We start from the raw sequence: 12,814 nt of genomic DNA on the forward strand, positions 1-12,814 counted from the left end.
TTTCCTTCTCTATTTTGGATGTTTCCTTTTAGGCGGCCAGGGTTCAATGAATGTTAGCTTCTGTCTTTGTCCCAGATCTTCATTTTGCATCCAGGAGAGAGGAAGTTGGACTGAATGGGACACTGGGGAAGAGTAAACCAGGCATGTGGACGCGGCCCCCTCCTGTGCTCTCCTGGGCACCACGCCTCCAGCGACAACACTATTCTCCTCTGCACTTTCAGGCTGCGGTGAGTGTTTGCTTAACTTGGAGTCATTGGGTAGTAGGGTTAGCACTGGTGAAGGCAAAGTCAAGAGGTTGTAGCCCAAAGGGTTTGCGGAAGCAGCCACCACTGCCTCCCAGTGTTCTGGAACCCGTGGGGAACCAGAGCGGGGCATGGTTATTAGGGGCTGGGTCAGAAAGCCCTCTGTAGATTTAGTTTGGTTTCCCCCCTCTTTACAACGAAACACACACTTCAAGCTTTTGCAGTAATAGACTCCAGACTTCTTAAGTTTAGTAATGGTAATCTGGGATCTCGTAGATCTGACATTGTTCTCTGAATGGCGGATATCGTTTAAAAACTTAATTCAAGGGGCATCTGCATGGCTCAGTCGGGTGAAGCACCCGACTCCTGATTTCAAGCTCAGGTCACCATCTCACACTTCGTAGGTTCGAGCCCCGCATTGGGCTCTGTGCTGACAGCTTGAAGCCAGCTTAGGAGTCTCTCTCCCCCTCTCTGCCCCCTCCCCTGCTCATGTGCTCGCTCTCTCAAAATAAAACTTAAAGTTTAAAGAAACTTAATTTTAATATTTATCTACATTTAGCTTGGATATATGTGGAGTTCAGGTTTACATACCCACATGACCACATTTACTCCTTGCAACGATACTAGCATTTACCTGCTATCATTAACCCATTTATAGCAACATAACTGGCTTAAATATGGCTGGTTTTGTTTTTGTTTTGGGTTTTTTGTTTTTGTCGCCCACACCACTGCTTCCCACTTGGGAAAAAGCTTCTCTGGGAAATCACCTGACTATACTGGTCTCGCCTCCACCTATGAGCAGCCAAGATCAAAAGCACCACACGCTATTGTAACAAACAGTAATAGCAAAGATGAAACAAAGGATTTAAACCCATTTATTAAAAAAACAAATACGGGGTGCCTGGGTGGCTCAGTCAGTTAAGCGTCCGACCTTGGCTCAAGTCATGATCTCACAGTCTGAGTTCAAGCCCCGCGTCGGGCTCTGTGCTGACAGCTCGGAGCCTGGAGGCTGCTTCTGATTCTGTGTCTCCTCTCTCTCCCCCTCCCCCGCTCACTCTCTCTCTCAAAAATAATGAATAAACATTAAGAAAAAACGTAAAACAAAAACAAATGCCCAACTCTCAGAATGGGCTAAAAAACACTTCAGCCACATGTTCCTTGTAAGAAACTCAAGCTTGTTTACCCTCCTGTCTTGGAACTTCTGTTTTTATTGCAGGGCAATGCCAACAAACAGAAAGGTGGCATGGATCCATTGATTCCAGACATGGTATGAAATCAAGCAAAGGGCTATTTTATATTGATAAGTGATCCAACTCAGTGGGGAGAAAATAGCTCCTGCTACTTAACGTGTTCAGTAGACATAGCTCCACAAACATGTGCAGAGGCAGTCAGGCATTCTCAGAGCTCTGAATGAGTGAATGCCTTTCCCAAATCCTGCTGAAGATAACCAGTCTGGTAAGGTAGTGAAAACTCTCTAGCAGCTGGTGGACTCTTGGGAAGAGTCCAATGGTTGTAGCAGGAATCCCGGCACAGTCCGTGTTGAAAGGGACTCTCCCTCTCACCTTTGTGGATTGAGGTCCTCCACATGAGAAGGACTGAGACTTATGAAGGACTTCGAGAATCAAAATAGAGAATTAGTCTGAATAAACAAAGCAGGTGTTCTAAGACCTCACAGGAAAAACTTAAGTAAAAGACACTCTGTGAAGGTTCTTTCGGTTGGGAGCAGGAGAGAGAACAAAAACAACCATGTTAGCTTACTGTTCATCTATTTCTGTGTAAACAACCACCCCAATTCTCAGTGGCTTAAAACAGTAAAGCTTTACACTCTCTCCCGGTTCTGTGGGTTGATTGAGCTCAGCTGGGTGGGTACCCTTGCTTGGGGTTCTTGGGGGTTACAGCTGTATCTGGGCAGTTTTGATCATAAACCCCAGAGGTCAGCATAACTGAAGACTCAATAAGTTCCTGGGGTTATTCTGATCCCCATGGAGTGGACTTGGGCCAAGTAATCTTTGTACTGGGGCTGTGCTAGAAGGACAGGTTGTTCAGCAGCATCCCTGGCCTCTACATACTAGATGGCAGGAGTAGTCTCCCCCCACCAACCCTGTATGTGACAAACAAGACCATCTCCAGACACTGTCACATGTCCCTCGTCAGAGATCCCTCTTCTATCTACTTCGCATCCTTAACTACAGGGAAGGTCCTAGTAATGGGATCTCCAGCGTGCCAGGGATTTTAACTGCCCACCTACAGCCAGTCACAAATAGCCAAGTAGGCTTTAAGCCACAGCCAGGGGAGCAACTCCTTCTTTGCTTCCATGCCTGCCACATAGAAGTGTTTCCCCTGGCTCCTGTCTGTGGAATGCTCTTAACACCCTCTGGGATGGTGCTGCCCAATTTGGAAGGATTTTTGCTTATATAAAGTATTCCTTTTAATGTGCCTCAACTGATCTTTTGACAGGTTTCCATTTCGAACATCTACTTCCTAAGGCCACTTGCAGTCAACCTTAAACCTTTCAGTTTAAGGGTCTTAAAGTCCCCCTAGAAGCAACCCTGGAGAGAGGGACTCCTTACTGCCTTTTCCTCCCTCACTTTCCCATTAGCTTGCCAGCACTTCTAGGGATCATCTTCCACACCATGGCACATTATCAGCTATGTTCATCCTATGGGTAACCAGAGCTCAATACTGTCAGGTGGCTTCAGGGCACAAATTCTCAGGCACTTCAAACAGGTGTGCAAGCAGAGTAGCCACCAGTGGCCAGGGAAACCGTCAGATAAAGACGGGAGGCTGGTGGCAGCCACCACATGCACTTCAATAGGAAAGCCCCTTCGGGCCACTGCTAGCATCTGCAGTGGTGAAACCTGGGGTCCTTATCACTTCTGGAAACTGGGACTAAGAAAACACTTCTGGAACCCTCTGAGGAACCATATAGAAGGTGCCATACAAGGCACAAAATAGGGTGGAAGAATTCTATAAATATTCCATTCTGCTTTAGCCAGATGGCAACTACCTTGCAATTCTAGATGGGTGCCTGAACCAAGATGGAGACACGGGCTCCCACAGGTCTTCACACGACAGCAGCAGAGCATTCCTGGGGCCAAAAGCAAGGCAGAGGTGGTGCAGTAGAGGGGAGTGGTTGTCAAATGGCTGCAGGAACCCTGGAGCAAGGCAGCCAGAGACTACTCAACCCACATGCTGACATGTACATCTTCCAGAGTCTTTAGGTTCCTTCCTCTACATGAGAGGGGTTCCAGCACCTTGACTTCACTTAATACAGACCAACACCGAGCTGTTTGTTGCTAGGGACCACGCATTACATCTGAACCTTTATAGGAAGGGCTCTTTTCCTGAGGATTTTGGACCAAGGTGATTCCAGGTCATCTTCCTTGGTCCAGCACCCTTGTAATTGGTTCCCACACACACATACCTATGTTTTGGCTGATGTGACAACCAAAAGTTGCAATTCTGACAGCATGTAAAAGCTATTGCTTCCTATGTTCAACTTCTGTCCGCTGGGATGATTCGATTGTAACGGGCCTGGGGGAAGTGAGGATTGGTACAGATGCAGAATCCCCTCCAAGGTAACTTCCTCAGGTCAGGTCTATACCACAGCTCCAGGCAAGGGTGCATGGGGGATCTGGGGCCTCAGCCAGGGGAGGAGGGGCTACTTTGGCAGAAGTAGAACTCTGCAGGATTTGGAGTTTCATGATGGAGAATTCTGGAGATTGGAAAGGGGAGTATATGAATGAAACAGACTTTCACCTAAGAGCCCTGATACAGATATGAACCTAAGTTTTAGTAGTTAATTTGCCACTTGAAGGACTAATACTTGAGTTTTTCTTATATACTGACCCCATAGCTAGAAGACAGGCTACATTCTTTTAGGGAAGGCTTAAAAAGCTCTGCTCCTCTGACCATGCCTTGCACTGAAAAGGGAAAAGTACGAATGTGGCCTTTTTGTTCTCTAATCTCTTCAGGACACTTGGAAGTAGCCAATCTCGTGTTTTGGCATCAAGTGCCATATAATTCAAGGTACAGGGAGACATCATTCTGATGATTTTGTAAGTGTGAGTCTCTGAATTAGAGATTTTTTGCTTGAAATACCTACAGTGACTTTTTAAGGAATAAGTTAGAGGGACCAAATCTAACTTTCAGGGTCTCCACTACAGAGACTCAATAGCCACTTCTCCCCAGCATTCAGGTCCCCAGAGTCCACAGGGTAACCGGGGATCACGCAGGACACCACTCAAGTTCCTATTTGGCAAGCACATGCATTTAGAGGTAAGGAAATGGATTCTGTTTCCATTTTACTTCATCAAGCCTGCAGCATAGGTTTGCCAGAGTCCCTTGCCTCCAGGGTCCTAGATTTATATTCTACTAATGAGAACTAGCTATTAGATATCCAGCCCCCAAGGCACAAGGGAGAGCAAAATAAACAACCACCAGCACAAAAATAGTTCAAGTTTCTTTGTTTTGGGGAAAGACAAACCAATGAATATGTTCCTGAGTTTGTTGGCTTTAAAATGTGGAAGTTCTGAAGTAGGGATTGTGGTGGCGGGGAAGGAGGGGGATGTCCCAATTTTAGCAAGGGAATTGGATAGGAAAAGAACAGTTTTTACTGAAGAACTCTGATCTTGGACTTTGATTTGTTCAGAAGATATGTAGAGATAATTGGGTTAAAATTAGTGCTCAGCACTTGCAAAGTTTTGAAAGTAATTGTTTGGAAAGATGCCTTCTCAACAATCAATTACGATACTTAATTGGAGACTTGAAATTTCCATCGCTAAATTTGTCAGACGCTTGTTTTAGAATCCCTTTATTTATCATAGGTTTGTGTCTTGGCCAAGTTGGATGTGGGAGAAATCTTAGAATTTCTTCACTATTTACTTAGCTCAGTGATTCATGGCTTCCAAGTATCCTAGAGTGAATAAACTCTGATAGTCCAGTATTAAATATAAAGGTATAGGATTTCACTTCATTAAATTTCGAGGTCTCTTTTAGGAAAAGGAATTCTTTTCTAGGACAGCCAGACTTGGACTTAGACCATGGGCTTAGAAAAGCTTCTGGGCTCAGTAGAAGGAAAAACAAACATTTTTACTTGTTTGTAAGCCTTAAACTCTTATTTGCAACCATTATCTTGTAGTGGGAAGGAGTCCACTTGTAGTGGGGGTGGGGGGGAATTGGACAACCAAGTTCTCTCTACCTCGCACAAGTCCTGTAATAGACTGGTGGTATTTAGTATTTTAATGAGAAAGTGACAAAATGGATAGCATAACGCAAGTGGGAATTTTAAGATTTCACTTTGACAATTGTCAGGTTTGACAGATACTGCTAATTGCATCAGGGAAAACTTTTTGTAGGAAGTGCTAGTAGCCTTTAGTAATTGGTGATTCCTGTTTCCCCTCTAGTATCTACACAATTGCTAATGCAGAAGTTGCAGGTATACTCTACCATATACCATGCAAAAATATAAATATCTGCACTAGAAGTAAAATTTAGGTATTAACACTAAAAGTTGAAATAACTTATGATGTATCCAATTAGTGAATTTCTATGGGAACTCCTGTTTGTACACATTATTACGTGGTTTATTAGGAGTAGGTTATTGCAATGTTAGTACACCTTCTCTACCCAGTCATACCAAAAGTTCTGTTGAGGGGTGCCTGGGTGGCTCAGTCGGTTAAGCGTCCAACTTCAACTCAGGTCATGATCTTGCGGTCTGAATTTGAGCCCAGCGTCAGGCTCTGGGCTGATGGCTCAGAGCCTGGAGCCTGCTTCAGATTCTGTGTCTCCCTCTCTCTCTGCCCCTCCCCCGTTCATGCTCTGTCTCAAAAATAAATAAACGTTAAAAAAAAAAAAAGCGCTGTTGATTATAATTAAATCCACAAAAGATACTATCAACAGTAAATAAGCAACATTTATCATTTTTCTCCTTAAATACTTTTGCTATTAATTTTTTGATAGTTTTAATTCCTCCATCTCCCCCATATTACCTCCTCCAGAGGACACGGAGAAATTATGGTTTAACACCAGAATTTTCCGTGGGGGAAAAAAGACATTTGAAATAGTGGATGGATTCTGTCCACAATATGGGATGATCTGTAGATAACTGGTCCAGACACTTCAAAAACACCAATGTCATTTTTAAAGATGAAGGAAACGTTTGAGACCAAAATGGCTGTTGTAAGAACTCCTTAGTTTGAGGAACAACCTCTGAAAATTTACTCTTCTATTAAAAGTAGGGAGAACACTGGCAAAATGAATCAAGTCGACTTTAGAACTTTTCAGGCTAGTCAAAGGTGAACCATCAGTAACATTTCTTCAAGAGAAATGACTCCGTCTCAGTCATAGCAGTGATCTTCAGTGTGTTTTCTCCTTCTCCCCAGCCTCAGGGTAGCCCAAACATTACAACAGCCTTACAACTTTACTTACAACCAACAAACATTACTCCCATGGTGGGTGGGAGAACCAGCAGCCACTGGAAAGAACAGAACAACTTGGAGCTTGAAGCTTCTCCACAACCACATTAATAGAATTTTCACGATTTGGCCTGAAACACCACTGGAAATCTCCATTCTCAGGAAGGATTATGACAAGTCCTATACCTATACCAGCAGTGTTTGTTGAAGACACTCAGTGGCAATTGTGAACATCATGGAGGTCTGAGGCATCATTACCAATTGGAGATAATAAAGGTTGACCCAAAAGCTTAAAAGGAAAAAAAAAATTGGGAATGAGAATTCTACAGCACGATTTGAAAAGTTCCAGCTTATTCCTGGAAATCTACATGGCCACACACAGGTGAGAGCTGTTGCATACCCAGGGAAGACCTGAGAAGGTCCTGATTTCTTACCTCTAGCTGACCTTGGCCCTGTGCTAACAGAAAGTAAAGGCTGAAAAGTCGTAAACTGCCTACAAGAACAGTGACAGCTTGATCTACAACACACACAGATTCACTTAGCAAGAGCTTGGAGACTTAAGAGCTGAGGCAGTTAAAGAGATCTGCCTGGGGTGCCTTTGTGGCTCAGTTGGTTGAGCGTTCAACTCGTGATTTTCGCTCAGGTCAAAATCCTGTGATTCTGGAGATCAAGCCCTGCACTGACAGCATAGAGTCTGCTTGGAATTCTTTCTCCCCCTCTCTCTGCCTCTCCTCTGCTTGCACTCTCAAACATTTTACAAAGAGAAATCTGTCCAATTATTAGCTGACTGGTGGCTACACATGGCAGTTAGCTTAGTGAAGGCTCTTAAGTTTGTCAAGTACTGTTTGAATCCAAGAAAGAACAGCAGGATCAGCAACAAAAAGCAACAAAACAGAAGGAGGGGAAGATCGGACTTCCAGTTAACATGTCCAGCAAGAAATTACAAGTCTCCCAGGAAAGAGGAAGTATGAACCATCTAGAAAGAAAAAGCAGCCAGCAAACGGTCTCCAAGGAAGAAGTCAGACGTAGATCTAGGCTTTAAACCAGCTGTTGTAAATGTTCAAAGAATTAAAGGCCAAAAGATGTCTAAGAACTAGAAGAATGTCGTCTCCCCAAATAAAGATGGTTAATGAAGAAATACAAGTTATAGGAGAACCAACACAATTATGGAGTTGAAAGACAACTAAAAAGATCAACTTCTGCTGAGCTCTTGTGAAGTGGAAGAAGCATCAGCAAACTTTAAGACACAGCAGTTGAAATTATCCAGTTTAATTCCCTCAGTGGGATTCTAAGTCTGTTAACTGCTGAGATGTCTAGTTCTTTCCTTAATTGTCCTTTTAATATATGTCATCATTAGATACCTAAGTATTTATTTTTTTATACTGAACTTTTAATTAATATGTAGTGTCCTGGTCTCTAATAACCTTTAAGGCTAGTTTTCCAGAGAGTATAGCCACCCCTACTATATTTTCATTACTATTTGAAAGAATGGAAACATATTTCATGTAATCTTTTTATAAGCGTTTGGACTTAAGTGGGTCTTTTGTTGACACCATTTAGTTGTACTGAAGAAAATCCATTCTGCCAATCTGTCTTAATTGGAGATTTTAACCCATTTACATTTAAAATAATTACTGATAGAGACTTCTATCCTTTCATTTAGTTCTTGTGCTTATTTCCTGTATTAGTGTATTTTGTTTTAATTGATTTTGAAGTATTTGAATCTATCATTTCCTTTTGTATATATACCATAATAATTTTCTTGTGTGATTACCAGGGGATTACGTATCTAATGTTATTACACTCTAATTTGAATTTATACCAGTTTAACTCAATAATATACAAAAACTCTGTTCCCTTTAGGGCTGTCCCTACTCCCTTTAGAGCTGTCGTAGTGCTCACAGAATTACATCTTTATACAATTTGTGCCCCCAGACAGACTAGTTTAAGAGAATGCATTTAGAAGAATTATGTAGAAACAGTGGAGTCCTAAGCCACTGTTTTAATAGTAGCTTTCATAATTACTCATTTACTTTTATTAAGATCTTTATCTCTTCACATGGCCTCGAGTATTGTCTAGTGTCCTTTCATTTCATCTTACATAACTACCTTAACAATTCTTGCAGGACAAGTCTACTGGTCATGAATGTCCTTCTGATCGGCTTTGACCTAGTCAAAGGGGCTAAAAGAGAAACAAAAATCAGCCCACTGCCTTTAGCTTCCAAAGTTTCTGATGAAAAATATGCTGTTAATCTTATTGAGGCCCTCTTGTATTTGGCAAGTCATTTCTCTTGCCATTTAAGATCCTTTCATCTATCTTAGGAAACTTTGCTTATAATGTGTCACAGTGCGGTCCTCTGAGTTCACCTTACATGATATAGACATCCAAGAAGCTTCATAAACTGTAAGCAGTTCAAATTTAGTAAGAATTCAGGCATTATTTTTTCCCCAACCATTCTCTCTGCCCATTTCTCTTCTCCTTCTGGGATTCCGGTGATGCCCATATTGGTCCACTTGGATCCCTTAGGCTTGGAGTCTGACAAAAGACTGAATAAAAGTGAACATTTTTGTTTTTGAGAGAGAGTGAGAATGCAAGCAGGAGAGAGGGACAGGGGGAGAGAATCTTAAGCAGGCTCCATGCTCAGCACAGAGTTCGACACAGGGCTCCATCCCACCACCCCAGATCATGACCTAAGCCTAAGTCAAGAGTTGGCTGCTCAACAGATGGAGCCACCCAGGTGTCCCTAAAAGGGAACACTTTTTGTAGTCCTATTTTAAGTTCAAATTCTTCTGCCTGCTCAAATCTGTATTTGAATCTTTCTAGTGAGTTTTTCATTTCAGTTATTTTACTTGTCAGCTCTAGAAAGTTTTGGTTTCTTAGGTTTTTTTATCTCTTTACTGAGATTTCCATTTTTTTTCGTATTTTCACTTCAGCTGGAGAAGGAGAAGGTTAAGATAGTAGGGGGAGGTCCAACAAGGACTATTTGCCTCTGTCCGTACCTCTACACAAATACCAGGGATCTGTTGCTTCTGGTCACAGATCCCAAGAGCACAGATCCCTGATACTTGGAGGACAGGATTTCTTTTCCCCACACTAACTTCCATAAGCTATTGTGAGCTGCTCAATTCCCAGTACACCCTTTGTGGATACTGACAAACATTCTAAAGGCAAACATGGAGAGACAAAAATTCAGAACAGTCAATAGTACTGAAGAATGAACAAGAGTTAGAAGTCTAACATCACCCACTTTCAACACTAGATCACTACTGTGATCAAGACAGTGTGGGATTTGTGAAGTAGACATAGGTTGAGGGCATGGAACAAAGCCCAGAAAGATCCACACAAATATAGCTTATCCTTTTCTGTGTTTGTTCTACTGTGAATGGTCTTTTCAACAAATGGTGTTGGAGCAAGTGGAAGTCCACGTGTTAAAAAAAAAAAAAATCTTGACACAGACCTTACACCCTCCACAAATTCAAAATGTGTCATGGGCCTAAATGTAAAATGCAAGACTATAAAACTTCTAGAAGAGAACACGTGAGAACAATCATGATCATCTTGGGTTTGGGGATACATTTTTCATGGATTGTGCCTTTGATGTTCGATCTAAGAACTCAGTAAGCTGGACTTTGTTAAAATGAGTACTACTATGTGGCTTTCATTTTCTTAACCTCTTTCATAGACTTGGAAAATACTGTTCTATTTTAAAAGGTTCTTAGATTTTGTGAATAAAAGTGATCCAATTTTTAAAAATGGTAAGAACTGAACAGGTATTTCAGCAAGGAAGATACACAAATGGCCAGTTAAACATCATTTGTCATTAGGGAATTGCAAATTAAAGCCAGTTGCCACTACATTCCTATTAGATTAAAAACAAAAACTGACAAAATAAATGCCCACCAGGGTGCAGAACCCTCTAGGATCATCACTGGGGGCGGGGGGGGGGGGAATAAAAGATGGTATAATCACTTTGGAAGGACAGTTTGACACTAACTTACAAAGGTAAGCATAGTCTTAACATAATCCAGCAATTATGCTCCTAGATATTTCTACCCCCATTAATTTCTGTGCACACAAAATCCTGCACAGGTGGAGGGTCTTCAAAAAGTTAAAGATAGAATTACCATATGACCCAGTAATTCTACTACTGGGCATTTACTCAAAGAAAATGAAAACATTCATTCAAAAAGACACGTGCACCCCCATGTTCATTGCAGCATTATTTACAATAGCTGAGACAAGGAAGCAACCCAGGTGCCCATCCAGAGATGAATGGATGAAGATGTGGTATATACACACAATGGAATAGCACTCAGCCATAAGAATGAAGTCTTGTCATTTACAACAACATGGACTGAACTAGAGGGTAGAATGCTGAATGAAATAAGGGAAAGACAAATACTACAGGATTTCACTCATGTCTCATTTCATCTTGTTAAATTCCACAGGAAGACCAGACTTAAAAAACGGAGAACAAATTGGTGGTTGCCAGAGGGATGGTAAGGGGCGATGGATAAAATGAAGGGTGATTAACAGTACATTTATCACGAGGAGCACTGCAAGACCTATAGAGTTGTTGAATCATTTTGCACCTGAAAATACCACTGTTGACTATACTTCAAAGTAAGTGCTGTGCATAAGTGTTTATAGCAAGTTTTTTTTCCACAACTGCTGAAAACTGGAAGCAACCATGGTATTATTCAATAGGTGAGTAAACAGTGTTCTATCCATTTAATAGGATATTACCCAGGAATAAAAATAAAGGAGCCAACAAGCCACAGAAAGGCATGTAGCAGTCTTAAATGCGTATTGCTAAGTTAAACCAGTCTTTAAAGGACTGTACTGTAGGATTCCAATACCGTATAGTAAGAGTATTACTTGTTTCTAGTTATTTGGTGGGGGAGGAGGGAGAGAGAATAGGTAGAGCACAGGATTTGGGGGGGAAGTGAAACTATTCTATAAGCTACTGGTGGACACATTATGTATTTGCCAAAACCTGTAGAACTTTAAAACAAAGTAAGTCTTAATGTATACAAACTAGGAAGTCACTTAGAAGGTTAGGGAATCCCAGAAGGCGGCAGACTGACAAGAATCTCACTATAGCACAGGTGTATGAAACCCTCTCTGGAGAGGGCAAGGGGAGATGTCAACACGAATGGATGCTTTAAGGATCAAGGTAAAAGCAACAGCATGGGAGCACACTCTAGTCAATAAATTCGTTTCCCACAAGGGTAGGTGTCATGATTGTAAATCTGCTACATATGTGCTAAAAGTGAACAGTTAAATGGATGGGAAGTGGCAGGAGACCGATTTCTCATTAGATTTCTGGCCACCAAGATATAGAAGATCAAGGAGTGGTGAGGACAGACGGGAGTCACGGACTCTACACTTCACTATGTATTTGGTCATGACTGGCATATTGGAATGCCATGAAATAAGAATGGAGGAAAGCTGAGAGGGTTGTTGGGGGAAAATAAACATGTAGTCCTAAAGTAAAAAAAATTATTACTAAATAATGAATGTGGGAACTAAACATGTTACTAAAATATGTGGGAACCATCACACATGGGCAAAGTTTTAGTTGTCCAGGAGGCAAATGGAAAGAGCCAAGTGTAAATACTGAATGAAGGCTTAGGAAATTTTAAGATCCCCCATTTATTGCCAATTAAGAGGCCTCCAGTTGATTTTTCTAGTCCCAGGATAGATCCCATTGCCTGGCATTCTATGTTGTTGCTGATTTTAAGGCTGAAGTTAGGAGCCTACACTTCATAGTCCAGGGTGGTCTTGACCATCCATGGGACCAGTACCAACTGAAATGTGACAAAATGACCATTTCCAGGGAGTTAGACTACTCTGGGTCCCTCCCCCCATGCTGAAGCATAGAGGCCATCCGTGGAGTCACCATCTGTCAGTATAATCTCAGATCCCAGGATCTTATTCATACCTAGAGGCATAAAGCTATCTAGCTTTGCTATTAGTAGGAAATACCAAAAAGTTAGAATATCGGTTTGAAGAAAGCACTGTGTGAAGCCTGTAAAAATCCTATTTTTATTGCCTTATAATAGTGGATGCCAAGTGTTTTTTTTTTTTAGCATAATTAGGTCTCATGTAATATTTGGGATTTATATTAAAATATTAATTTTTCTGAAATTTAA

The 12,814-nt window shown here is 41.6% G+C and overlaps 1 long non-coding RNA gene across 1 annotated transcript; it reads left to right on the plus strand.

Annotated features, from left to right (window-relative positions):
- The first annotated feature begins 40 nt into the window (after positions 1 to 40).
- On the plus strand, positions 41 to 11,332 carry LOC125924929 (uncharacterized). The gene is made up of 3 exons (XR_007458620.1): positions 41 to 227; positions 1,459 to 1,509; positions 11,108 to 11,332. It is a non-coding gene; the product is annotated as an uncharacterized LOC125924929 (long non-coding RNA).
- The last annotated feature ends 1,482 nt before the right edge of the window (positions 11,333 to 12,814 follow it).

This window comes from Panthera uncia, chromosome F2 (assembly GCF_023721935.1).
Source record: "Panthera uncia isolate 11264 chromosome F2, Puncia_PCG_1.0, whole genome shotgun sequence".
NCBI classification, from domain to species: Eukaryota; Metazoa; Chordata; class Mammalia; order Carnivora; family Felidae; genus Panthera; species Panthera uncia.